Consider the following 27,844-nt stretch of genomic DNA (forward strand, 5'->3'; position numbering starts at 1 on the left):
GTGCTGAATTAAGCTGCAAGTAAAATGAAGTTATATCCATTAATTTGACTCACTTTCTTTTCTGAACTAACAGTGGTAATCAGAAGACAAAAGAAAACTATGAATCATGTTTTGTTAATGCAGAAGAAAAGACAAAATGTCACCGATCATGAAGTACTAACAATTTTTCAACGATGATAATTGAATGGTGTCTAGTTACTAAGAAACGATGGTAACATTTTAAAATATTTAATTACTTTAAATTACAACTGATTTGCAAAATAAAATATTTCATATACATGGATTAATTAACAAAATTTGCAGTGAAGTTTAACAAAACAGTACCATTCACTGTTTGACTTGGAATATATCTGCATAATTTTTGAGCCATCCTTTTATAGACTGATATGTAATTTTCTTTGCAAACTTCAAGATATATTTTTCAAGGAGCAGTTACTATGACCAAAATCTGCATTTTACAGATGTAGTCAGTAGAATACAAAATTACTCACTTAGTGAAAAATTGAGCTAATGCTAAATTCATGGTTGCCATTGGACCATATGGCCTCCCCAAACAAAAGAACAAAACAAAAGTAATTAATAATAGACTAACATGGTTTGAAAGCCCTCCATTTAATTTTTTTTTAGAGTTCACTATAAAAGTGGCTTCTCCTTCTTTATTTAGAGAAGTACAGGGATTGCAATCTTACCAGCAGATAAGACGAGGGTGCAAATAACCATCCCATCTTGGATGTGACCTTGGCTGCGCCCTTCCAATTAAGATATTCAAAACCAAAGGATCATTTCCAGGAAGTGTATATGGGCTATCAACTGGTAGTATTCTACAGCCCATAAAATTATGAATGGCATGTTCATTATTGTGCTGGAGAGTTCAGGGAAGTATCTTAAGAATGTACCCCAGCAGCACACAGACAAAACCAGTTCCTACACTGGATTGTCAGGCTTTTGTTAAAGACCTTGATGAAATATCGAGCTGTTTAGTTCTGTAATATTAAAGGAAGCTTGGTCCTGCTATTATTAAATAGGTCTTCCTTTTCTCAGCGACAGACTTCCCATTCTAGCTAATGATAGCAAACACATCTGAATATTTATTATGTGTTGAAAGCACAAATGTTGGATAGAGACAGAATATAATAATGCCTTTTATTTTTCTTGAGGGGATCTGTCTTGGTGTTCTAAGTGCCACAGATAAAAGCAGCAATAAAAAAAAAGGAAAAAGAAGAAATGAATATCTCAAAATAACAAAGCATTACTGACTAAAGGCTAAAATCATCTTAATGCATCAGGCTGAAAGCCATCCAAAAGTGACCTATGAGAGCATCCTGTAAAATTACAACCCTGTGCCTTTGCCAGAAGCAAACCTTCCTTAAGCCTTAGGCTGCAAAGGTGAATTTTTCCAGAGCTTGGCTCTAGAAATAGTTCATATCTCCTATGAGGGTTAAAAGGTATAGAGAGTGCCAGCATTTCTGCAAGAGGTGGAAGTTGCGTAATAAAACCACTGACTATGGATCTGAGACTATACCTCATTTTCTTTGTGTCATTTAGTACGGCTATGTGCTAAACGAGATCAGAATTATTCATGCTGATGAATACCTAAGGAATTGCCCTATGGCAGATCTGCATATTGTGTGTGCCAGATACACAAGAGTTAGACATGCAGTTTAACTGGGTCTAGTGACCTTTAGAATCATGCCTGTTTTTTATTCATGAATCATCACTTTGTTTAGGAGGCAGTTAATGTTCATTCAGATTTCTAGCCTTTGCTGACCCCCTTCCAGCCTAAGTCCCTTATTGCAGCAGATGAATGTTCTGAGGTAAACCTAAGCCAAGGTACGAAGTGGCAAGTTGTAGCTATTTAGTGACTATTTTATTTAAATATTCACAATGAGCTTAAACACCACACACACACACTTGAATTGTAATCACAGACTTATCTGTAGCAGCAACAGGGAAAATATTTTCCTGCAAGCTTTGATAGTGTCTCCAAAATGTAATTGATTTATTTTAGATGAAAATGGACAGTGAAAGACCAAATGTCTCCCTAGTCCGTTTCCCTGGTGAGGAGAGTGCTCTGGTCAAAATCTGATTGTCAGGATTTGATATTTCTTCCAAAGGACAATTCTTGCCAGACAAATTACCTGTTGATTTTGGCCCTCTGGCACTACTTTTTTCTAAACTAGACAAAAATTATTTTGAGCAAAAAGAAGCACCAGGTGCAAACATCTTTGCCATTTATTTCCTTATTTCTCCTTCAGCTTTGAATCTTTAATTCCTTTCCTGTTCTGTATGCCCATATAATCTCTTCCCACTCTCTTTTCCTCTTGCTGTTGTCATTCTTTTACTTTGTTTGTACAAACAGCATTTATTTTGTTTTCAATTTGCACTTCTTGTGTTCACTGCATTCCTTTGACAGAAGGCATCCTGCTCTCTGTCTTGCTCCCCATTGACCTCCCTCCCTCTTTTTAAGTTTCTCGTCCCTTTACTTTCAATGTGACTATCTCTTTGTATACTCTCCAGTATATTCTTTGAGTGTATGTGTGCATATAGAACAGACAATCCCATCTTTTATCACAATCTTTAAGCTGCACAGAGCTTCCAGCTCTTGATCTCCTTATCTCACACATTCTGTGCCATGTTTTTATGCTGTGATTAATAAAAAGTCTGTGTTGGAGGCTTTTAGCTATATAATAGCAAACAAACCAAAACTTTGTTTCATTGGGGTTTTTGTTGTTTTTTACAGGACCATTAAACAGTTAACAAACTATCAACTCCCATGTGGCTTCTAATCAATAACTGACTGAAACCTTAGATTTTCTGACGGTGTCTTGACCTTTTGAGTAGCAGCCATCCTTGTGGCAACCCATCCAAATTTCTTGCCTAACACATGTTCTTGTTGAATTACAGAGTCCCTTCCTTTCCACGTTCTTCCAAGGGCACTAGCTGTTGGTATGAGTGATCCATATGATGAGGCTTAAGACAGTCAGGGAACTGAGCTGAGCTGAGCTGCCATATCACTGTGCCTGGGGGATGAGACAGCCCTATAGCAATCACCTTTAGGCAGTCAGTATATAGTGGACAGGAAGTTATAACACCTTTACCGGAATCAGGCCAAAACACAATATGTACATGGCAGTATTCTAGTCAGGTTCTTCCCCAAAATACCTAGATCTGGGGAAGATGGTAAAGTATTTCACTTCCCAGTGACTTTCATCCCTAGTATTTGTTTGCTGCCTTAGCAACAAGGCATCAGAATTTATTTTTGAAAGCTGAGGTAAACACTGGCAATAATAAGACTTAAGTTTTTAGAGCTTTTTTCAAACAAAATCCATCATATCTGTCTTTGCTTAGAATCCAGTTAGACCTTTGTATGTATATTTATTGATGACCTGTATGGAATAATAGCATTAAGATGACAAACATAATTCTCTTTGCTCAACTAGTAAAAAAAAGCAAAATGCTTTCATCCAAACGTCAAATACATAATTTGGATAAATCCACGAGGGTAATGTTCACTCTCTGCAATAGACCATCTGGCACAGAAGACAGTGTGCCAATTAATATAGATGGAATGACTGTTAGCACTACAGATAGTAAATATTTCAGGCTAATCTTTTTTGTCATTTATCAGCTACACTCATCCTTCAAAATTTGCGGTCAGAGTCTCCAGCATGTTGAAACAGATCGATCACATTCAGATTTTTACTATCATGCAAAACCTTTGCTTTCTTTTAAATTCTTCTGTAGTCCTGGTTTCCACTGTTTGTATGAGGGTGAAAGATGATTATGAAGCAGCAGCACAGTTAGCAGCATTATTTGGCTGAGTTGTATGCCTTTCCCATTAATGTATATGTATTGCCTTGCTATTGTTATGATTAATCCAAAGGTTGTGATTCACCTTTTCTTCTCTAAGGAAAAGGTAAATATAGTTTGAGGGATACAACCCTAATGGCTATTACAGAAGAGAGAATAATACTATGTTTGCAATATTAACTATCAAGTTGATGTTGAGAAGGCTGGGTCAACTGTGCCTCTCACCTAAAATAATTTGCCATGACTGTATTTCAGTTATATTTTTGAGAGACTTGGGAAGTTCTTTTATAATACTCAGGAATTATTCTTTTAACAGTACTCAAAGAAAGTTTTTGAATGTTAATTTGTTTTCCAGAGACATTTGATAAAGCTGTAAACAAAGCTGTATAGGAGCCAAGTAAACTATTCTCCAGACAATGTTCAGAATGCTTCAGAAACATCTTTTGAATCTTACCCTTTAATGTTGGAAACTTAGTAATGAAGCATTCAAAACCTTTCTCATTATAATACAATACCAGCAGTAAAACAGTGTGATGGTGGAAGTAGCAGATCAGGATTCTTTTTTAGTTTTCAGGCCATCATCTAGCAGCCTAAAAGAAAAAGTGAAAAAAGAAGAAAATTATCAAAACACAACTGGTTTTATTCGTTTATTTTCTAGTTGCCTTTAAAGGTGTAGAAAGACAGGCAGAAACTTTGCATATTACTCATATGGAAACTTGGAGAATGCATACAGAGCAGTGCAGATTGAGGCTCTGCAATGAGATCAGGGAAGGGTTTTTTGAAGACGGCTTCAGCACTTCTCCCATCTGACCACATTCTCCATTGCATCACAGTAAGCATTCAACACATTATGAAAAAAGGATATTTTCTTAAGTATCAGGATTGAAACATACCTTCATGAATATGAATAACACAGGGTCATAGAATTGAAATCATAGAATGGTTTGGGTTTAAAGAGACCTTAAAAATCACCTTATTCCAACCCCCCTACTGTGGGCAGGAACACCTTTCACTAGATCAGGTTGTTCAAAGCCCCATCCAATTCTTCCTTGAACACTTCTAGGGATGTAGTGTCAGCAACTTCTCTGGGCAACCTCTGCCAGTGCCTCACCACTCTCACAATAAAAAATTTCCTTCTAATATGTGATCTAAATCTATCCTCTTTCAATTTAAAGCCATTACTTGTCATATTAACAAAAATATTACAAAATGTCTGATTTTAAATATTTCTGAAAATTTTGTTATAACTGAAATCACATACTGATTTCACCAATCTGACTCCCACTGTTATCTGAGGCCAACAGCTTCAGTAATGCAACAGGAGTTCTCAGTAAATGAACAGATAAGTGTGTTTGGCTATTTCTGGAATCTGCAATACAGACATTCATGCTAAGCAAATTGGTTTTATTTTGCAACAAGTGCACCACAATGCTTTGGGAGGATTCAGAAATTTCTTGGGATTTGAGACCTACACATACATGAAGAGGCTTTATGAAACACTCACTTGTGCCAGTTTTGTTTATATTGCCCTTGATAAGCTGTTAACATCCAAGAAATGAACCCACTCTATCATTTCTGGGGCAGTTAGTTCTCTATGTATTTAGCAGTATTGAAAGAAATTTAAATATAAGAACAGGTGGGAATTTAGGACAACAATATCCCACATTTTTTTAATCTCAGTCCCAAATATGTGGCATTGTTTTCTTTTAGAGATGAGAGGTGGATACAAAACTATAGATATTTTAGAAAGTGACAAATCAGATTTTTATATCTGCATTATAGCACACATGCATGCCTACAGAGGTTGCCATTCCTTTTGTCATAAGTAAATTTGTGTTTAAGCACCTAAAAACATGGCTCAGGGTGTGATTAAATTAGGTCTGAAGAACTGTACATTGCTAGAGCATAGTCCCCAATGCAGACTTTGTAATTCAGTCATGTCCTTGCTTGTTCTGGATGACCTACAGGCCTACTGAAGTTTTTAATTATGTGATTACAAATGCTCATACTGGAGACAGTCACTCAATGTTTTCCTGCATGAAACTTTGCTTTCTTGTATATTTTCATCTTTCTCTTCCATGTCAGGGTTTGTTGGGTTTTTTTTGCTTTCAACATATTCATTGTAAGTTTGCAAGTTCCTGGTTTTGAGCTATGGGAGAAAAAACAAGAATTCAAATCTCTAGGACTAACTTATTTTTAATATTACTTATTTAATTACCTACTGTCATGGTTTTCTGGAGTAAAAGTGTACAAAGGCTTTAGAAGAGCTTTAGAAGAGTACATGAAAAAGGCCAGGAAATCTCAGTTATAGGGTTCACTATGAAGATTAAGATATTCTCTGAAGTATATAATTACTTTGAGTGGTATGTATTACTAGCTTCAACCCCTGCATTGTAGTGAATAATAGTTTTTTAAGCTGTGAACTAAAGTCTGCTGTTGGTCAATGAATAAAAACTGAGGATACAATTTTTATTGTCTGAGCAAAGCATAAAGGAATTCTTCTGTGCAGATAGGTAAAAAATTCTTGAAAATGCTTATAAACACTGTCTTTTGATAGCCACCCTTTACATTTGTCTTAATAAAATAATTGTTTCCAATTTCTACTGTTCTTTACTAGGTACTAGCACTTGATGTTGAGGGGATACATTTTTTATAGTGCGAGAGAACAGTGTTCTTTCAAGTGACCTTGTAGGCACTATTACATTTTAAAGAACAAATAGCAGATGTGAGATATTAAATATGAATTTATGAATTCCAATTTATTTGGTAAAGAACATTTTCATTGCAACCTTCACTTGCATTGTAAGCTCCATCATGATTAAGATGTTTAAGGCCATGATTCCACAAACATTCTTCTTGGTGATAGAATGGCTTATATAACTCTTATCTTCTCCCTCTCTTCCAGTGTTTACTCCTATCCTTTCTCTCCCTTTCAAACGCACTATAATCTTTACAGAAGGGAACAGGCTAGACTGAAGTTATTGCTGGGACTAACCTCTCAACCAAATCTCACAAGAGTTTGTCACAGAGGTGTAAAAGGAGACTTTTTCCAACCAGAAGTGATTTATGAATAATCAGATCAGGCTGAAGAGAAGAGATGCTGTGAGGCATTATACAACTTGTAAATGAGAATCATATGCAAGAGTGGCAAGATACAGGCAGAAATCTATTCAGAGATGGATTTTTTTTCACAGTCTACACAGGCTTAAAAAACTTACATATTTCTCGTTCTCTCACCATGTACCCATATTTACCTCTAACTGGGAAAGCAGAGCTCCCACAGACCAGTGGTCTCCATGCAGAGCATATGTTAGCACAAAATCCTTGGAAGAACTGTGACAGCTGTCCTGAAATATATTCCTGAAATTCACAATGCTGAGAACAGCGACCATCTCTGCTCTCAACTCGAGACCTCAGGAGGGTATGGAATTGAGTGATTGGATCGATGCGCAGCAAAGTAATGGCAGCCCAGAGAGTGGACATGTGCCCAGGCAAAACAACATTTCTGTACTATGGCTCTGAAAGAGTTACCTGTTCATTGTTGACCATCTCTGGTTTCATAATAGTGCAGTTTTATCATAAGATCATAAATACAAAATCAGAGTAAGGAGCAATGAGCTAGGCATAAATGAAAAATATGAATGTTTGTGTCCCAGGGCATGTTTTCCCAATCATTTTAATCTGCTTAAAGAATTACCCCTTTGCTGCAGGAATAAATAAAAATCAGAAACAGTAATATTTTTAAAACAAAAATTGAAATAGAAGTTATCTCTCAGTGTACATTTTCTTCTCTATATCCTGACTTTTCCAAAAATTTAGCCCAGGGTAGTTAGACTGTGAAGGAGGAAAGAGAACATAGGTTCTTGTGCACGAGCTAGAAGGAGTTCTAAGAACATGGGGTTGATTGGAAGGAGAAAATGTAAAGTCAAGGGCAGAAAGGAAAGGAGCAGTTAAGAAAAGGGAAAGAAGGCAAGTGAAGAGCATGAGGGGGTGTAACATTATTGTTAGCAGTATGATGAAATCTAAGGAGGGGTGGAGCTGTGCTGATAATTGAAATGAAATTAGAACACTTTAATAGCTTTTCAGAGGATTTAATATGTTCTATTCTTACCATCAGCAGATTAATATGAGAATATTAGAAAAAAATCCAAACACACACAACAACAACAAAAATACAACTTTTTGGTACAATTAAAATTTTGCTAGAGATTTCTTACTAGAAGAGCAACAACATGCAGAAACACTGTGATTATTCCAAGTGAAAGGTAAGAGAAACCCTGGGTGAACTTGCTTCCTTCTGCCTGCTCTCAGGAGTACAAGCCTTGAAGTGGGATGGTCCTTGCTGCCTGCCAGCTCTAATGTGAGAAAGTTCTATCTGCAATTTAGTAGCTGCATGACAGAGGGAGGCTTTTATGAGGACAGGTGCCAGATCTTTTATAGTTCAACCAGGTATCAAGATCTTTGTTTAGAGCCAGCAAACCCCAACTGTTTTCACTGCTCTGGGAATCCAGCTAGAATAACCTTTGTAGACAAGAAGCACACAACAAAGTCCAGCAGGTTCCTTGAAGTGTGGGTTTAAGCAACTGAAAATCCAGGAGGGAAGAATTCCTGGAACTTCTCCAAGTTCCGAGGCAGCGTGTGCCTTTCCTCTTTGAGTCTCTGATTCTGGTTTTCAAAGACCACTGTCACAGCAGTCCTTCTAAGGAGAGAGATCATTCAGTGTACTTCCTCTGCCTTAGAGGATTCTCTGATTGTCCATTAATGTTTCTTCCTCTGGTGCATAAATGCATGACGTAGGGATAATGTTTGGGGTATTTGTTTTTTTCTGGTTTTGATGTGTTTTTAAGCATGTGGGTTTAATATTCCGGTAATAAGCTCACTGACATAAATAAAGTTTTGTGCATGCACAATGAGGTTCAAATTGCTCTTTGTCTGGAGGAAGTCCCTCTCAAGGACAGATGCAACATATGGGAAGTGGGGCGGTGAGACTAGACTGCTAACTAGCTGTCACAGTCTTGTTTGGGATCTGTGTAGACCCATGGTACCCCAGGGAAATCATCATTAAATTCTGTTCTTGGAGGTATTACTTTTTCAGCACAGGGAAAAAACCACTGTTCTGACCTCTCAGTCTCCACCTGACACTTTCACCATTTGTCCAATATTACAGTTTACTTCTGTGGGTTGAAGGGACCTACTATTTTGAGTGGCCTTGAAGAACCTTAAAAAAGTGAGTGTATCCTGATGAAACAGACCAGATCCCATAAGATGATACTGTGCACAGAGTCTGACTGTACTGGTGAAATGGGAATGAAAACTCTTGTCTGTCACGCAAAGGTCAGGACAGGCCAGGACACAAGTTACAACAACAGCTGACAAATGCAGTGTATGGGAATGGGATAACTGTGCTGTATGTTCATGCTAAGGCAGACAGCTAAAGAAAGCAGTTCGGTACATTTTTTAAAACAGTTTCTCCCCATTAAATTAATCAAAAATATTAAAGTAAGAATTAATTTATTTTTAAGAGTTATTTTTCTTTGAAATTTAAATAAGTTAATTTTAAAACAAAGTTATATTCCTCAATATCCACAATCCATGTATTTCCCCCAGTGTAAATATCAGGAAGAGATTCTGAGAGCCTGAAAAAGGGAACGGACTCAGAAGGACAGAAGATAATTCTGAGAAGAAAAATAATAGAATTAATCATTGAAATGACTCATTCAAATGTTATGACAAGACAAAAAAGGGCACTCTAGGGCAGAGCAGAGTTTATTAGGAAAAGAAGGAAAAGCAAACTATTCAAATGACAGCGGAGTTATGAGCTTAATGCATTTTATCCTTCATGTCATTTTATTCAAGCAGACTCGGATTCATTCATGTATTTAGATACAAAACTTTCCTCTTTTTTAGATTTCCACGGGGTCACTGAAAAGAGATGAGGTTTTCCCCAAAGACAGACCAAAACAGCATTGTACAGGCTTATACAGGTTTGTAATCCTGCCCTGCAATACTCTTTGCTTTACTCCTGCTCTGGCTGTAATTGTCCTTACTGCAGAGGGTGTGATGATAACTATGGATCCCTTCTGAAGTGAATTGCCCTCTGAGAGCTGCCCTGGGGCAGTGGGCAGCAGAATCTCCTTCTCTTGTGCAGTTCCATCACCTGCACTGATAGCCAGGGACAATCCTTGGGGCTGGCACAATATCAGTGTAAGCAGAGCCTTCAGTCCTTTTCCCCTCATCTTCCATTGATACATGAGAAGATAAGTTGGGTGATGTGAAGATCCATAACAACATCTTGAAAAAACATCGATGATGATTTTTAAAATTGTTTATTAGAGTTTTATAGAACTGATCTCTGTTTTCCTCTTAGCAAAAATAATTAGTTAGTATCTACTTGTAGGTATAGGCTGAATATTCTGATTTTTAGTTTTCAAAGACAGTTATAGTACTTTGTTTTGTAAGCCTGTAACAAAAAAAACAGAGGAGAGCAGAAAGTGAAACCATAAGCATCTATGCAAGAATCAGATTCTTCAAGATTAGCAATCAAAATAAATAATGACAAAAAACTAAATGTGATTGAACTGGAAAGGCTGAAATCTTACAGATATGACGTTCAAATAAAATAAGATTTGACGCCTTCTAGCTATCCTATTTGACACTCCTACTGATATTTAACGAAACTGTGTTAGATTACACTTTATTTATATTTCTGAGAGTTGTCCTGTAAACAAAAGATAGAGACATCACTCATTAATAATTAAATATGATCCCTTGGAAACCAATTCTTAGGCAAGGAATCAGTTTTGAAACAAATTCCACTGCTACAGAATCACACAAATCACCTCATTGAAATTTTTGCTCATATAATATTTTCATGCCCTATTCATTAGCATTTGTTTATAAATATGAGGAAAAATATACAACATTTCTGAAATTTATACACTTTCACTTCAACCAATAATATTATTTACTATGGTGTATGTTCTGAATCATATTACAGTATCATGTGAAATCTCTGCTTCTGCATATTTCATCCTTCCATCCAAGCATTCAGTCATGGGTGTACATCACTCTTGCTATTTGCAGTTTATTTTCCTCTTTTCTTAAGGTTAAAGGGAGTTTACATGTTTTGGAAGTAACCACTAATGGAAATTAGAGCTCAGGGGGTTGACTCTTGTCACAAACTGGAACAATTGAACTGCCAATCCTGACAACAAGTAACAAAGCAGAAAATTGAGAGATAGACACCTCTACCAAATGCTGTTGACATAATCTTTCTTTTTTCAATAGATGAAGGCAGAGTCTGTGTGCAGTAAGAAGAACTTAAACTAATAAAATGTAACTTGATTTATTGTTTCTGAATATTCAATATTTTAAAGGAAGATTACCACACCCCTGAGACCAACTTCTTCACCAAGGGAACACATGCAGCCAACAGAAAATATTTGATCATCTTTTCTTCCTTCCTTCCTTTATAATATCTTTAATATTTACTAAGATAATACTGCAGCATTTATGTCTTCCGCAATATTTTTTCTTGTTCTGAAAAGCACTTTTGTAAATCTCCTTGCTAAACCCATGTGGTTCTCTGAGATGAATAATTTAAACTATACATATGTTAGTAACTTGACCCAAGGACTGTGTGAAATCTAACAAAAATGCTCATATCATGCATGAAAGGAAATATGGACTAAACAATCTATTGTTCTCTTTCAGGTAAAAATATTATCATCATGGATGACTTGCTGTAACATAGTTTTTCTCAGGAAAGAGCTTCTTTCCAAAGATGTTTATAAGGTAGAAAAATATACTTTTTCTCTTCTTAAGACTGAATACTATAATTCCCCAGCAAAGTTTTCTATGATAAAGAAGATTCAAAATATTGAGATAAAAAAATTTGAAAGACTACTGATAGAAAAGACAAAAAAATTGATACTTGAAGGAATTTTTAACATGTAATGTCATTGTGGGGGTCACATCTGGCATAGAAGGACTGCTGATGACATTAAAACTACTCTAGTCACTGAAACTTATTTTCAGCCTTGTAGTCTGTGAATCACCCACTAACTGACAGAATCACTGAGACATTCAGGTCAGCAGTGACCTCTGGACTAGGCCAACACCCCTGTCTAGAGAAGGATTATCTAGAGTGGGCTCCTAAGGATGGTGTCCTGTCTAGGTTTTGAGTGTCTGCAAGGATGTAGATTGCACAACCACTCTGGGCATACTCTACAAGATTTTGACCATATTCACCAAATTAAAAAAATAATTAAAAAAATTAGAAGAAGAAAACAGTTTTTGTCTCATGTTTAGGTGGAATTAAATCTGTGCCCACCACCTCTTTTCCTTGGATCATTTGATACCACAAAGAGGAGACTGGTTCCACTTTATTTAACATCCTCAAAGATATTTTTGAACACATAAGCCCCATGAGCTTTCTCTTCCCCAGGATGAACAGCCCCAGCTCTCCAAACCTCTCTTCTCATGAGAAAAGATGCTTCAGGTTCTTAATCATCTTTGTGGTCCTTGGCTGAAGTCAATCCAGTATGTTCATGCCTTTTGTCTACTCAGGGCCAGACACAGCACTCCAGAGGGATCTCACTGGAGCTGAGCAGAGAAGGACTGCTTACCTCAACCTGCTGGCAGTGCTTTGCCTGCTGCAGCTCAGGAGGCTGTTGGCCTGCTTTGATGCAAGGGTGCATCCTTGGCTCATGTTCAGCTTGTTTTCCATCAAGGAAATAAACATACCAAAGGTATTTGCATATTTTTATATCAAGTTGAAATGAATGCGCTGCCATCATGAATTGTAGGACTTCAGAGGAGTTTAAAAGCAGTGTCAGCACAAAGGTCTTCCTATTAATTCCTATTATAGTTCAAGCTCAGGCTCTTTTAACTATATCATCAGCTTTTTTAACTTGGCTTTAGTTTGGGGAGAACTCAACCATTTCACAAAGCTGAGTTTTCAATCAACCATTCTTATTTCAAAACTCAGCTCCAATCTGGAGAAAAAGAATAACGTTTAATTACATACTTCAGTGCACTTCAGAATAGAAATGGGCTTTTGTTAATCACTATTGCAAGCTCTCAAACACCACTGAGACTCATGATCATCATTTTAAGATGAACTAAATCCACGATAAAAGGGAAGTATCTAAACAGAGAAAGCAGAAACCTGAATTCTACTTTGGTTGTAATGTTGGTAGTAAAAAAGCAAAATACCAATCACCAAAAATTTGGGAGTTTCATTCATTGTTTGTAGAATATTTTAGTACTCATGTTGTGAACGTTTTTCATGTACAATCATGTTGGCTTTTCTTGTCAGAGGAAATACCTAGCCCAAAATAATATCTCTTTAAATGAATTCTTAAGTTTAGATAGTGGCATCAAATCCTTTTTTCTTAAAAATCTTAGTAATGGTTGCTGGATTTATTTATACAGAGTTAAAATAAACTTTGGAGTACATTTAGAGGATATTTTTAAAAACAAATTGACAAGCAGTGAGCTTTTTGGAGCATGATGTTAGTTTGTTATCATTTACAGGAGCATGCTTCAAAATGAACAGAGTCTGTGCTTGAAATTTCTAAACAAAACTGAGTTGTCTGACATCTGAGATCCCAACAATGACTAGCTGTGAGAAAGAGTTTGAAATATAGTCTACACATACCAGGAAAAGAGTCAACTAAAACAGAGGAGATGTGCAAGGAGGAACAGCAAGCACGGTTAGCAGCTTTAAATGTCTGTTAATAGTTTTGTCAGAATCATTGTGTACATTACTCTGTGTGAGTAAAAAATAAGCAACATAAGAAGACTGTTAAGTACTGAATGAAACTTCAAAGTGTCATCCCTGCAAAGCAGGAGCATAGCAACGTGTCTCTGCAAATTTCCACGAGGCTTTTCCTTTGTTCCCCTGCTCAATATGTTATTGGCTGTTTTGAAATATGCACCCTGCCTTATCAGAAGTCTATTGGTGTGTTCCCCAGCCTTTCTTCCCCTCAGACCTTCCGGGATTGGCTCTCCCCCCTTCCCTTCCCGTCCCTTCCCTTCCCTTCCCTTCCCTTCCCTTCCCTTCCCTTCCCTTCCCTTCCATTCCCTTCCCTTCCCTTCCCTTCTCTTCCCAACCCATGCCAGTGTCAGCCTGAGGTCACTGTTTTTGGGCTCCCAGCCCCTGCCGTTCCCCTGCTTTCCTCTCCCTTTCTCCTTCCCCGCAACCCCCCCGAAGACCCAAATAAACCTCCCTGGGAGACCAGAGACAGTGTCCAGTATGTTCTTTCGCCTCACCCACATTTCCTGCAGAGCTTCTGTCTCCCAAGCCTCATGCCACGCTGTGCGCTCCCGCGTGCTCGCGGCACCCTAGCTCCGACCGGCCTGGACTGCGTGGGGGTTCGCATCTCAGCGGCGACCCTTTTTTGTGGGGTTTTGGGGGTCCTGCTCCCTTCCCCAGAGGGAGAAACCTCACAGGAGAAAGTCCAAAATCTGACAGAGAGGACTGACAGATATAAGAAATTATTTCATACATCCGTTAGAATGCAGCAATATGGATATAAGCTCCAGGAAACAGTAGCATTTGCTGTTGTTCCTGAAGTGAAAAAATAACATTTACCAAAAAAAAAAAAAAAACTAAAAGCCAAAGACATGCTTTTACTACACATTACTGTAATTTTTCATGTGGAAAACAAAAAAGCCACACACAAACCTTCAGGTTATAAGCTGTTCCAGGCAAGGTTTACTCTCCAAGTGTTCAGCTGAGACTAGGGCTGCTATTTCTTGGCTGGCTCTAAGTTGCGCCTTGCTCAGGACATCGTAACACTGGAGTAGGTTTGTAAGCTCCAAAGAGCCAAGGGAGAGAAATAGTTTGCTAACCAAAGTAAGTACTCATAGACCCTGAGAGGGGTTTACTTGTCTCCACTGTCTACTCACAGAGTCTAGACTGCTGATTTAGGTGGTTTGGATTATCCTGCTGAGGCCCACTAACGACACTTTAAGTGTTGCTTTGGTGGAATGAAGCTCCTGACTTAGTCTGAATACTGCAGACAGGCACAGCTCACAAACTTTTCTGGATCTGCCCCCAAAAGCCTCATCAAAAACTGTGGAAGAACTTAGTATTGATAGTGAGCTGAATGTAAGAGTCCCTTGCTCCTAGCTGAAATTGCTGCCTTCCTATATCTGTCAGCAGAAGTTTGAAGTAAAACTGGGGTCCCACTTCTTCTAGGAGAAGTGCTGTATCCACATGTAAATAAATCAGCATACATCTGTAGAATTAAGCTGTGATTTATTTAGTTCAGTTTCCTATTCACGTCTAATATTTTGATCATAAATCTTTCAGATGACAAAGAAAATTACCCATAAATTCCTCTGGGGAGGATGGTCTATTAACATTGCTTGCAGGACCTCCCACTAGAGAGACAAACAAAATGAAACCACAAAGAATATGCAATCAAGCAAACATTGTGTGGGAACTGTGAGGCAGCAGGGAAATTTAAATATATATTCCTAAGGAAGAAAGAACAACAATAATCAGCACATGCACACACACACACCAAAAAAAAGCATCAGCAGAACTGGCTTTAAAACTAGGAGAATAATTTTGGAGCTATTCTGGCAGAGCTAAAGATGCACAAAATTATAAGGACAGTTCTAATGTGAATGCAGTGCTATGGGAGTTGAATCAAATCTTCTCAATTTATGCATTGTTTCACACACCAGTTTAGAAAAATAACATAATCTATGTCTATGTCTAACCTCACATTCCAAAGCATAAAGAAACTACTCTCAGCTTAGAGAGACACAGACCTGAAAACCTGCAAAAGTTAAAATATTTTGCTCACTTTGTATGCCTATAAAGCAGTGAACTGACAGGGATGTTACGGGAATCTTTAAAAGATATGATGGAAGAGGAGAAAGAGAAACATGGGGTAGGATTCAGCTCTGATTCAAACATCTACTTCTAGGCAGCCACGACTGAAAGGTTCTGCTAATGATCCAGGTGTCCAAGCTCCAGTCAAGGCAGAGACAATACAGTCAGCACAGCCAAGGAGTTAATGGAGAACAATTCCACTCATCCTAAGGAAAGCAGTTAGCCATGGTCAGCTCTAGGCTATACTGACTGTTAAGGATACCAATGAGGATAAAAGGAGCTTAAACTTTTAATCTATGGATGTGTGGAGTCTTCCATTTAGATGTCAGTACCTGTGAGCTGATTCCCTGTCAGAGTGTCTCCCAAGTCAAATACTTACATTCCAGATTCTGTTAACCCTAAAAGGAATTGAACCTGTATCTACTATATTCAAAACCAGTAGGCTACCTCAGCCCTCTGGTAACCATGAAAAATGTCATCATTCTTGAGGAGAAATTAATTTGTCCCCAGTAACAGGAAAAACAAGCAGGGTCTGCAACAGAATTGGGGGACGAATCAGTCTCATTTTACACTTCAGCAGCCTCCAGTTGCTTTGTGAGAGTAATAATCACATGGAGTAAAGAACTAAGCAAACTAGCCTCAAAGGACTTTGCAATCAATTCCCGCCTAAATACAATGTGCTTATTAACTATTTTTCCGTCTGTGGATACCGTCAGCTCCTCAGCCTGTGGAGTGAGAATGTGCCCGTTTGCGTCTGTGGATCTGTGGCTGCAGGCACTGGAGGCACAGTTGCTATGCAAAGCCTTCGACAAATTGTTTGATCAACAATTTGAGCAAGGTGTGGGGGGAAGTGAGATGAGAAGGAGGCAAGCCAAGATGCTTTATTTTAAGATTGTTTGGAGATAACAGAGAACTAGAACAGGACAAATATTTTCAGCTAAAATATACATGAGGTTCAAAATGCAAACTGAGCAAAGATGAGTGTTTTCTGAAATTATTTTAGGTCAATTGGGTAGCCAAAAGTGAAGTTTTTCTTTTTAAAATAAAAGGGTTTTGAATTTTCATGTTGAAATTTCCTTCAACTTTATGTACAAAAAGTTATTCTTTTTCCCAAGATGAATTTTTGTGGAAATTAGTATCTAGTAAAAACTGTATAAAAATTGTTTAATCTACTGAATCCATTTTTTTTAGGACCGACAGAAAATGTAAAAAACAATTCCAGTTCTGCTGAAGAAGAATTTAATTCACATAGCAAAACTTTAATTGACATTAACAGGTTCCACTGACTGATTGGAAGAATTAACAAGTAAAAAAATGCTCCTTGTGATCCTATAATAATATTAAATTACTGGAAAAGGTTTTAAAATTTAAAGAAAAAAAATTAGAAGAAAAAATCTTGAGAAAACAATTTATCTTGTATAAGCAATCAGCCCCATTTCAACAAAATTGTATTTCAAAATAAGGGGAACTAAATTACCCCTAAATAAATTGCCTCTAGTAAGGTTGTTATAAATAAATTGGGGACAATTATTTTCATTGAGAAGTACCAATATATCAGTAAAATTTTCAGAAGAAAAACATTAAATAAATGGGCATTATCTTCTTAGTTTTAGGTTCATAATGTACACTTCAGTAAGAAATACATAGTCCATTTGAACCTTATATTTAATTTCACTTCCATATAAGAGCTTGATATTTTGTGTTACAGGGGTTTTATCACATGAGAATGCAAAGACATGAAAATAAAACGCAGTAATGTTTAAGTGCCTTTTTTCCCCAATTTTTTCTACAATAAGTAATATCTACACTTTCATTTTCCAATCCAAATAATAAAAATAAACTTTACAATGTCAGAATTTCCTGTGGGATGGAAATAAAGCTTTTGAACCAATTATACTAATTAGAATGTAAAGAGCTTTTATTCACTCTCCATGTTCCCATGACTCCAAAAATATGTCTATTTATTTGAAACTGTTGAATGCTTCATTAAAATTAGATCAATAAAAAACCATCTATAGTTGAGATATCTTTTTAATTCTTCTAACATTGAACACATTAAGGAACCAAGAACAGTTATATATCCAAAGATATTACCCTCTTTGGATGGAAGATAGAGTTCCTAATAGTTACTAAATTCTTTAAAAAGCTATTGAAATTTTTTGCCCTTCCCACTGGAAAACATAATTTTAAGAGTTCTTACTAACAGCATGTGTTAGAAATCAAAAGTGATATAGTACGGACTATCTTGATTTAGCTGCTTCCGAGTAAAGGACAAGTGTTCTAGACTCTCTTCTAACTCCACAGTTAATTTTAATAAGACTACTTTCCAGATAGGAAATCGGGAAATTTTATTTCACAACCATCTAGTGACAGGAAAGCCTTATTTGAACTTGGTGTACTCAATGTGTCTGAGAAAATGTATTTGCATGTCACATCTATGATGGTTTAGAAGATTTTTATTACCAGAGCTTACTTATGCAGAGCTTATTACTGCTTCATATTGTTGGTGCATTTTTATTTGATATAGAGCTGTATCGCCTGTATTGCAACAACATGGCAAGAGTATGTGCTCTGAGTTACACCAATCAACTATATTCACTCAGTTATACTGAAAAAAAAAAGAACTTGGGGTCTGAGATAAATAACCTGTAGCCACCACCAGAAACCAATGCAATAAGTTCTATATTGCATACTTTTCCATTGAATTAAGATAGTCACTATAATTCTCTTACACTTCGAAAGGTATAGAAGATAAGATAAAGGAACTAAAACTTCCACAGAACATGCATTCTTCCCAGAATATGGAACCAGATTGAGGATATTCATGTTTGGTGATAAAACGTTTTGGTCTTAATCATGGCCATCAATTACTCCGAAAAAAGTTCTGAACTATGATACAGAATTTTACATGGAGAATAAATCCAGTTTATCCAAATGATCTTCCTAAAGAGGCAAAGAGGTTCTTAGAGTAGGTGGAAAGAATTCTGCTTATAACAATAAATATACATGAAGATTTCTGAACTAGAAAACACTGTGAAATGAAAACAGTTCTGTGACAGACTTGCAGTTTTCAAGACTGTGCTGTGAAAGATACGTATTTAATTTAAAAGTCAGAGCTAATAAAACTCTGAAACACACTTTAAGTAAAATATGCAGAAAAGTGCAAGAATACCACTTCACATTAAATCCACAATTCTTTATTATCTGACTTTATTTGTTCAAGAAAAGCTGATTTTCTCAGTCACTTTAATACAATAATTTTGATAGATTAAAATTGTGAAGCTGTTGGATCCCTATCATATATTTGATCAGTGTAATTATGTGATTTCTTCCAAATTTTGTTATTTGTCTGTAACAAGATTAAAGCACCTGCTGTTACAAGCTTTTCATTCCAATTACATTGATGGGAAGTTCACATTCTTCAGATACTCAAAACAAATCTGTTTAAAACAGAAAAAGAAAAATACCTGACGGATGTCTGGGAATGCCACTATGTTCTGATTAATAAATGAATTTTCTTGTGATGTTGTTACAGACATTTAACAAAAATCTTGGAAAGAGGCATTAACACACACACAAATTGAGCAGAAATTTATAGCAGCAAAATAACTTGGGGAATTGCTCTAGCATTGGTGAAGCTTAGATAAAAACATACAGATATATCTCTATAAAAATACACCATTAATTTCTGAACTCTTGATTACAGAGTATTTTAGACGAAAAAAATGAAAATTATATACTTATCAGTTCACATTAAAAAGCTAAGTTGGGTTGGGTTTTGAGTTTTGGGTTTTTGGGGGTTTTTTTTGGGGATGTTTTTCCTAACATACAATTGATTCAACTGGTTTTAATGGTTAAGGAATGTGTTGATGTGAAAAGGTGACCAAAAATATCTTATGCATTGAACCTTTGAAATCTGAGCAATGATTCCTGGTTTTGGAGCTAGTTGATACAGTTGTAATTTGGAATTGGTAGAAAATTCCAGCAATGTTCTATTCATTCTCCATATATATCCTAAGTGTTGTCACAGATCTTAGTTAAGAACAAAAAAAGCCAAGTTTGTAAAAATAAAAGTTATGGTCTTCTTTGTGTGATACATCCTTTAGGCATTGTCATACTCAAAATCAAGCAGATTAAAAATATATATTTTCAAACTCATATGACAATCATATATTCAGAGCCACTTATGGACCACAAATTGATACCTCTAGAATTCTCTCATGTGTTTACATCCTGGAAATATATAGTGGAAATTTTCCAGAACTTTTACCATAGAACTTACTCGCTACTAGATTCATATTAAGAAAATTCCTACAATCATCTCAACCCAAAATCTGTTTTCCCACACTGTTGGTAGGTGTGTCTGTATGCAATAGGGCTCTTCAAACACAGGTTTTTATCTATAAATAAAACCCTACTCCCACATGCAAAGGAGCAAGATATAAGTCCAGTAATTCTTAATAAAACTGGAAAAAAAATACAGTAATCAAGGATATTTTCTATTCAATATTCACAAAAGTGTCTCAGACACTTGTATCTGCCTTCTATGACTCAAAGGCAGCTATTGAAGAAAATTCTCAATAAAGACAGCTTGCTCTGTATCTCTTGTGTTCAAGAATTAGAATTCTAGAGGACAGAAAAGGAGAAAAGAGTATCCTAATGCCTCAGTAGGATTGAAAACATAGGGCAGGAAACGGAACCTTCAACAAGTGTATGAAATATGTGACAGGTCTGCAGCAATGATGTATTGGGTAGGGTGTGTTCACCTCAATATTCCAGGATAAATTATTACCTGGATGATTAGATGTTAGTGGCAGAAAGAACTTATGATCTGTAACATTGCTACAGCTGAAAACATAAGGAGTCAGAGTAAATATGGACATTAATTTATTATCATTTCAAAGCCATACATACATTTGCCCTTTTAAAGTCAAAAATTAGAATACAGTGGTCTTGTACTAAATATAACAAAATGTGTTTTGCAATAGAAATACAAAAAAAAAAAAAAACAATTGGCAATATTTTAACATAAAGAGTTCTGCAGACATATCTTAATATCTATTACAGTTTTCAGATAAACATTGTAAAATGGATTTCTGTCAGGAATACTCAGCAGGAACATTACTGTACTGTTGAATAAACTGTTTCTTGTGATCTTTTCCTGACTTTCATCTACTAATTCTGGATTCATTCCCCAAAATAATAATAATAATGGCCTTGTCAAAGTTTTGTTCCTAAGCAATTGAACATAAAAATACATGCAATTATTGTTTGCCTTCCCAACTATTTCAGCTCTGCAGGGAAGGACACAATGTCGTTTTTAGCAGGAGTAATTATTAAACATTCTGCTTCCCACAGTGCATCATGGTAACCTAAGATAAGCTAAACTTATAAAGTGTCAGCAGCCAAAAGAGTTAATGTGCAGTAATGTACATCTTATGTGCTCCAAAAATCAAAATAGAAATGTCAAGGGCAGTTGGAGCCAGTATGAGATGATGAGACAATTGTTTCCATCTATACTGGTTTGTTGACATTCAGTAATAGAGATGCTTGTCTCTCTTTTACTCTCCTGAATAAGATTTGTTGAAAATAGTTACATTGACAAAAGAGTACTACAGAATGGACTCCGCACTCTTCTCTGACATCTGAAATAGTGGCTTCTCTCAAAAAATACTGACTACATGTTCCTACATAAAAGCTAATGTTCAGGTTGGAATTGAGGAGATGAAAGTAAATAGGGCTTTTCTTTTCAACTTCCTTTCCTCCTTTTTAATTTTATCTTCAGTTACAACTGGATATAGCATGAGGTATGGTGTATGATAAAATATGGTTGCCCTGCCTGATGTCATATATCTCTTCAGAGCACCTTTTTCCTTTGAAGTACATTTCAGTTTTCTACAACAAATTGGGGGATCAGAAAATAGAATATGGCAGTGATAATATCTATGATAATCTCTTGTAACGGGTGTCTGTGATAATTTCTGGCATCAGAGGAGGAACAAGCACCAAGTAAGTGCTATAGTCACTGAAATCTACTGAGTTATTCAACCTTTCAACTAAACAACTAATGACTGTTAATATTTAGGTGAGGACTATGAAACATGTTCAAGCTCTCTTCTCATTTGGAGAGAGATTTGAGAGCTACCTGAAGTTATCTAAGCTAATAATCTATGATCCCTCAACCGTGTACTTGAAGAAATTGTGCTTTGCTGGTGGATGGTTTACTCCAATCCAGGACAGCATCTGAGAGATGGGATGAGGAACATTGTGCCCCTTTTGCTCTCTGTTCCTGTCTTGCACAGGGAGCTTAGGCACTTAGCTTAGGCTAGTTGCCCTGGTTTTGGATGACTGAAATTATGTAAGATGAATCTCATTCCTGATCATCTTCTGTCGAAATGATTGCTCACATCCCCAGGGATGGTCAGGGAGGAACATGGCAAACGAAAACTATATTTCCATACTAAAGGTGCAATAGCAAACAATTTTAACCAAAACATTTCTGAAAAGTTTTTATAAAGTTGCTCCTCTAACATTTGGGGGAGGGGAGAGAATGCAATTATTTTGATATTAAGACCAAAGACAGTTTCTATCTGGAAAGCTTTTGTGTCTGTGTATATTGCCATGTACCTAAAATTACTATTTCACAAAAACCTATCCCTCCTATAATTTGTAACTGGCAGAGTAACTTTCTCAGGCTCAGCAGAAAAAACCCCCCAGAGTTTAAATAGTTGTACACTGTGAGTTACCCACTCCTTAAGGAAGGTTCTTGCTCAGGCCTGTTGGGCAACTCTTTGAATGACTGTGATAATGCAAGCAGTGCACAAACCAAAAACCCGGATAGCTGTGGGGTGTGTTGGACCACCAAAGCTAGTCTGGCACTCCCATCCTCATCTGGACACAAATAGAAAATATAGAAAAATACTGGCCTATTCAACGCACATTACTGTTTATTATTTGCATTTGTTCTAGATATGTATTCAAATAGCATTGATATTTTGCTATCAAAGACATTATGCTAAGGACATTATGCTAAAGCCCTTGTGGTACAGGAGTGGGGCTCTGTAAGGTTTTGACAGAGCTGAAGAATGCGAGAGATTTAAGGTATCATTTTGTCTTTTAAATTCTGAACAAGAAAGGAGGTCTTGGTATAAATCAATGTCTTCTAGTCATCTTCACAGGTCATGACAACCTCATTGGACTGTTTGATGCAATATTAGGCTTCCTTAAAATTTTTTAAGCTACAGGCCCTTACCAAGGAACACTTTTGTCTGGGCCCACACAGCTGTACTATGCATAAGTTACCCCTTACATAGACATTTAAAAGGAAGTTGTCTTCCACAATTCATGTACCCTGGGATGGCTCTTCAAATATTCCCAGTGACACGAAGGTGGGTGCAGTTACTTCAGTCAGGCTGCAGAGAAGCACTACAGATTTTATCCATCCGCTCATCCATCCCTACATCCATCCATCCATCCATTGAATCATAGAATAGTTTGGATCTGAAGCGGCCTAGTCCATCTATTCCAACCTCCACTGTAATAAGCAGGAACATGTTCAACTAGATCTTCTATCTACTATTTACATACTTGTTGAAGATTTTAGTATTTGAGGCTAAATTAATCTAAATCTTTCAGCAGTAGAATAATAACATATTTTGAATATCTTCCAGATGCTCATTCCTTAAGTACCTTGTGTAGGTATTTTAATTAGGACAAAAATCATCTGAGTTGCAATTTCAGACAAATTCCAGCTGCTGCTCTTGCTTAAATGACAAAATATATCTTTAAGAACTAATAAATTCTCTCTCTCCTGGAGCAGGGTGATTCCTTTAGCAGAGTGGCTAATAATGCAATACTGTTCTGAACTTGATAAGCTTTGTGGCAGATGGTAGAATGAGGAAGTTTTTTTATGTTAAGAATGCCGAGCATTATGTCATGACATAGGCAGGATTAGTTCCCAATGTGCTAATCAGGAATGTGTCAAGCCTAATCTTTTTTTTTCTTATTTTAAAAGAAAACCAAGTTTTCCCTTTCTCTCCTGTGGTTTCAGAAAATTATTGCTCAAAATGCTTCCTTAGTTCTTAAAAATAAATTTGCAGTTTTACCTAACATGCCTCCCAAAAGTGTTGCTTGTTTTTCATGTTCAGTCACCCTCTTGTGGAAGACTCTGACCCTAACTTTCAAAATTGCTTTTATTCTACACTTTGCAAGCCTCATGTTATTGGCTATGCTGTTCGAGAGATGCTTGTATCTAATCTATGTGCTGTTGGGTAGAGGACTGATACTGTGATTATTTTCTGTGTTCCAGGCAGTTACCACTTGGGAGTTCTTGTAAATGAGAGGCTTATTCTCCTGATATTTATTCACATAAATAACTGAGATGTATCAATCTGCTCTAAAACAATTTAAGTGGTCAATAAGCAGGTTTTTCTGTTCAATTTGCAAGTACTGCAGGCAATTTGCTGCTCATCATCTGTCCTGATGGAAGAAATCAGACTTTAATCACATTTAGTGGTAACAGCCTTTAAAAGGCTCTCTTTTGTAGAGAATTTTCTTTTATGTAACTTCACACAATGCCATCTCATTTAGTACACTTTAATCATTGTAATGGAGGGTAAAAGAGGGATATAAAAAGTTTTAATAATTAATACATCTCAGACTTTAAAAATTGGTCCGATTTCTGTGTTCCAACTTGTGAGTAGGCTGAGAATTTTCTTAAAACTAATCCTAACATTTATTCAGATCTCTTAATTTTACTCAGAGTCTGCCAAAACGTTTCATTTGGAGTCTAACATTCTATTTAAAGTAGTGAATGATGTCTGATATACTCTGGGATTTTAAGACCTAAGGGACAGATGGCAATTCCAGTGTCTCTACGTATAAGTGTCTGGATTAATTTTTGCTGCCCTAAGATGTTGTGCCTGGCTTCCAGCTGCTTCTCCATCACAAATCCTTACTTTTGTCAACCAGGAATATTCCTTGAGAACCCCTTTTACTTGATTGCATCTGTGCAGTTTGGCTGTTTTCAGTCATATTCTCCTCATAGCATATCTCTGTTCTTTTTCTGGTTGTCATGTTTTGTGTTACCTAGGATTTTATTCTTTTTGCATTTTACAGTCCAAGTTCCATCACTATACCTCCAAGTTAATTCATGGGGAGTGTTCAGTGCATAGAGGAAAGACTGCTGAGCACATCTCACTCTAAGCATTGGAAGGAATTTTCTGGCAGAAGAAAACTACTATGTGATATTAAGAGTACATTGCTTATGTTTGTGGGAGCATTTTCTTCACCTCTACATGGAATTGACCGATTCTCTTCCTCAAGAGTCCTCATCACAAACCTGTCAACAAATTCCATGATTCCTTCCAACTCCAAAAAACCTATAATCTTCATGTGTTTTATAACCATTGAAAGCAAAACTTGAGTTAATTCCTTCACCCAGTTTATTCAGCGAACTCTTGGCATCTCATCAGGGTCTTTCATTGATGGGTGCTGAATAGTAATATCTGGGTCTCTCTGTCAAGGGTCTGAGAAAATTCAATAAAGGCTTATAATCCATGTCTTTTAAAGGATTACTTCTTTTAACTGAATGAACACTTTTTGCAATTTTCAGGTATTTTCTTTATTCTTGTTCTCTGAAAATTTGTGCGGTTTTTTAATTTCTTCCTTTTATTAGATTTAAGCACCAATGTTCTAATGTTAAAGCTGACAAAAGAGAAATATGATCAGAAGGTAACTGAAATAGTTTTCTATTCAAGTTACCCTTGCATATATTCTCATAATTTGTCTTACTCTGTTGTTCTTCCATGTTTCAATTCATAAAGGCTTTAGAGATAGCAACGAAAGCTTTTAAAATTTCATTTAGTCCATTCCAATACATATGTTTATGGTTAGCACTTCTGCATTGTTTCATCTTCTATATATTATTTTATATTTTATTTAGTTGAGTACTTTGATATTGAAATTTTTTTGCACATATCAAACAGCTCTGTCCACAATTGCCAAAGGTCAACATAGATTCATCTTGAATGTCTCTCTTAAAGGTTTATATTACTTCATGCAACAAAAAAATTTTTGTATTTATTTGCACTAGAGAGGTCTTCATTTATCACTAAAGAACTTTTTTAATGAATAAGATTGTAGAAATATGAACCTGCAGGCCTTATTATGCCTTTTACTTATAGACACCAGAATCTGTAAAAAAGTTTAACTTTTTCTCCTTAAGGCAAACCCTCAACTTCATTAGTGTCTAAGCTTCTACTCTGTTTCTTTAGCTCTGTTATTCATCTATGAACATTTTTCATGTATCAGTCACAAGCACTCAATTTTCCTGTATAGCTTTCTAAATATTCATTAAAGTATTTATATTCAATCCAATGATATTTTTACAATCTGAGTTCATTTAATTTCTTCATGTGTAGAACTACTCCTTAGAACTATATTAGAAGTTACAATTGAGGTCAAAGAATTTCTTCTGTTGCTCTGTCATTACTGCTAAGCACAGGGTTGCATTAATTGAAACAAATTACAAGTTCTGCAAATTGTACTGCATGTTTTTTGTACCATGTAGACAATTCAAATATCTGTGAAGAAAACAGCTTTAGGTAAATACAAGCAAATTTGTTTCCCACACACTGTTTTTCTATAAATCAGCTGAATTCACTGGTCTGCTATGCTATATGAGAGAAGAAACATACACTCCCTCTTTCAGGGAGTCTTTGCTTGATTTATTTCTTGTTTTCTTTTTTCTCCGACTCTCTGATAAAAGTTATACAGAATGACAGTGCTGTCTACAGGTGCCCTTCAGGTGTGGAAAAACATAACAACTCTGGTTACAGACACAGGATTCTGAACAAAAGCAAGGGACTCAAGGAAAGTAGAGAGATTTCTATGAAAGACAGTTCTGAGAAATCACTGGGTATCCACAGCACTGGGTTGAAAATTGTAAGACTTAAAATTGTATTTTCTATACTAACTATATAAAGTAGATTACAAGGCTTGGAGAGTTTTGTATCACACCCAATCTTTCTGTCTTTCCTGGATGTATTCTTTCAGAGACCCAAATCAAATGGCTACATAGGAAGTAGAGCTGCTGTAAAACATGCTCACCTTCTTCAATAATTTTACAGTGGAAGGACAGAAAGTCCAGCACACTTCCACAGTCCAACTGTGTCTCAGCATGCAGGATGGAGTTAGAGCTGCTTTCAGCTTTAACTTTTCTTTCTGTCTGAAGCACACCAATGCTGACCTGGTACCCAGACAGGATGCTGACCTCTGTTGAGCACGTGCTGGGAAGACAGAAGAATTTGTTTCTAATTCTATGACTTTTTAGCAGTACATTAAAGATTTTTTACTTCTTTCAGCTTAAAGAGATTTGACAAAAAGCCTCAGTATAAGTGAAAGCCTTTTTGCATATTTATTAATCACAGTTGCACAAACTACACAAAACAGCAAACCATATAATCCCTGATTACTTACTAAATATGGGAAGATTCCTACCTGCAAACAAGTCTGTCTCAATCCCCTTTTATATTTTTTTTTTCTTCTCTGACATTAAATTTTATGTTTATTCTTTTTGGGAAGAAAATTAAGAAGTAAGATCTAACCTTATTTTTTTTCCATAACATTCCAGAGTTAGGTAATAGATTAAAGAAAAAATAAATCCTGAAATACTGTGGAAATAAACTTTTGTTAAGTTTAAGTGCTGACTTAAGATAGTATTTTAAGCACCATTCATATAAAAAAGAATTATTTTGGAAGGCATGCCATCAGTCAACAGCCATGTCTTAAGAGCATACAGAGCTCTTTAATCCATTAGAAAAATTTGTCATGCTTGGAGTGAACAAGAAAATTTATTGACACTACTGATGTGATTCCCCAGATTGGTGATGTTAAAATATGTGGGGAATACAACTGCAAGGATTCTGTCTGGAAATGAACCCTTATCTATTATGACAACCTCAACTCATATTTGTTATGAGTAGTAACATCTATGGAAGTTCACCTGTCCAAAACTAAAGTAGAGCAATAACTCTAGGAACTTCCCATGTCCTGCCCTATGGGCTCTCAGAGTTATTTACCTATGAGAATATCCATCACTCATTAAAATCTCCTATAACTCCTAGCTTTCTCCATTATTCTGATGTTTTTCTAGCCCCAAAGTATGGGAATAGGGAATATGGG

General features: G+C 36.3%; 1 long non-coding RNA gene across 6 annotated transcripts in view; it reads right to left on the minus strand.

Annotated features, from left to right (window-relative positions):
• Window positions 1-27,844, minus strand: part of LOC146443239 (uncharacterized) — a 68,066-nt gene that overhangs the window by 11,576 nt on the left and 28,646 nt on the right. For 3 of the 6 annotated variants that reach the window (XR_014846449.1, XR_014846452.1, XR_014846450.1), the window contains 2 exons: window positions 26,771-26,949; window positions 4,265-4,400 (listed from right to left, as the gene is read on the minus strand). This is a non-coding gene — a long non-coding RNA (uncharacterized LOC146443239). The remainder of the gene's footprint in view (window positions 1-4,264; window positions 4,401-26,770; window positions 26,950-27,844) is intronic. The other 3 variants (XR_014846448.1, XR_014846451.1, XR_014846453.1) reach the window with 2 other exon arrangements.

Source organism: Lichenostomus cassidix, chromosome 1Aa (genome assembly GCF_008360975.1).
Source record: "Lichenostomus cassidix isolate B80296 chromosome 1Aa, HeHo_3.0, whole genome shotgun sequence".
In the NCBI taxonomy this organism is placed as follows: domain Eukaryota; kingdom Metazoa; phylum Chordata; class Aves; order Passeriformes; family Meliphagidae; genus Lichenostomus; species Lichenostomus cassidix.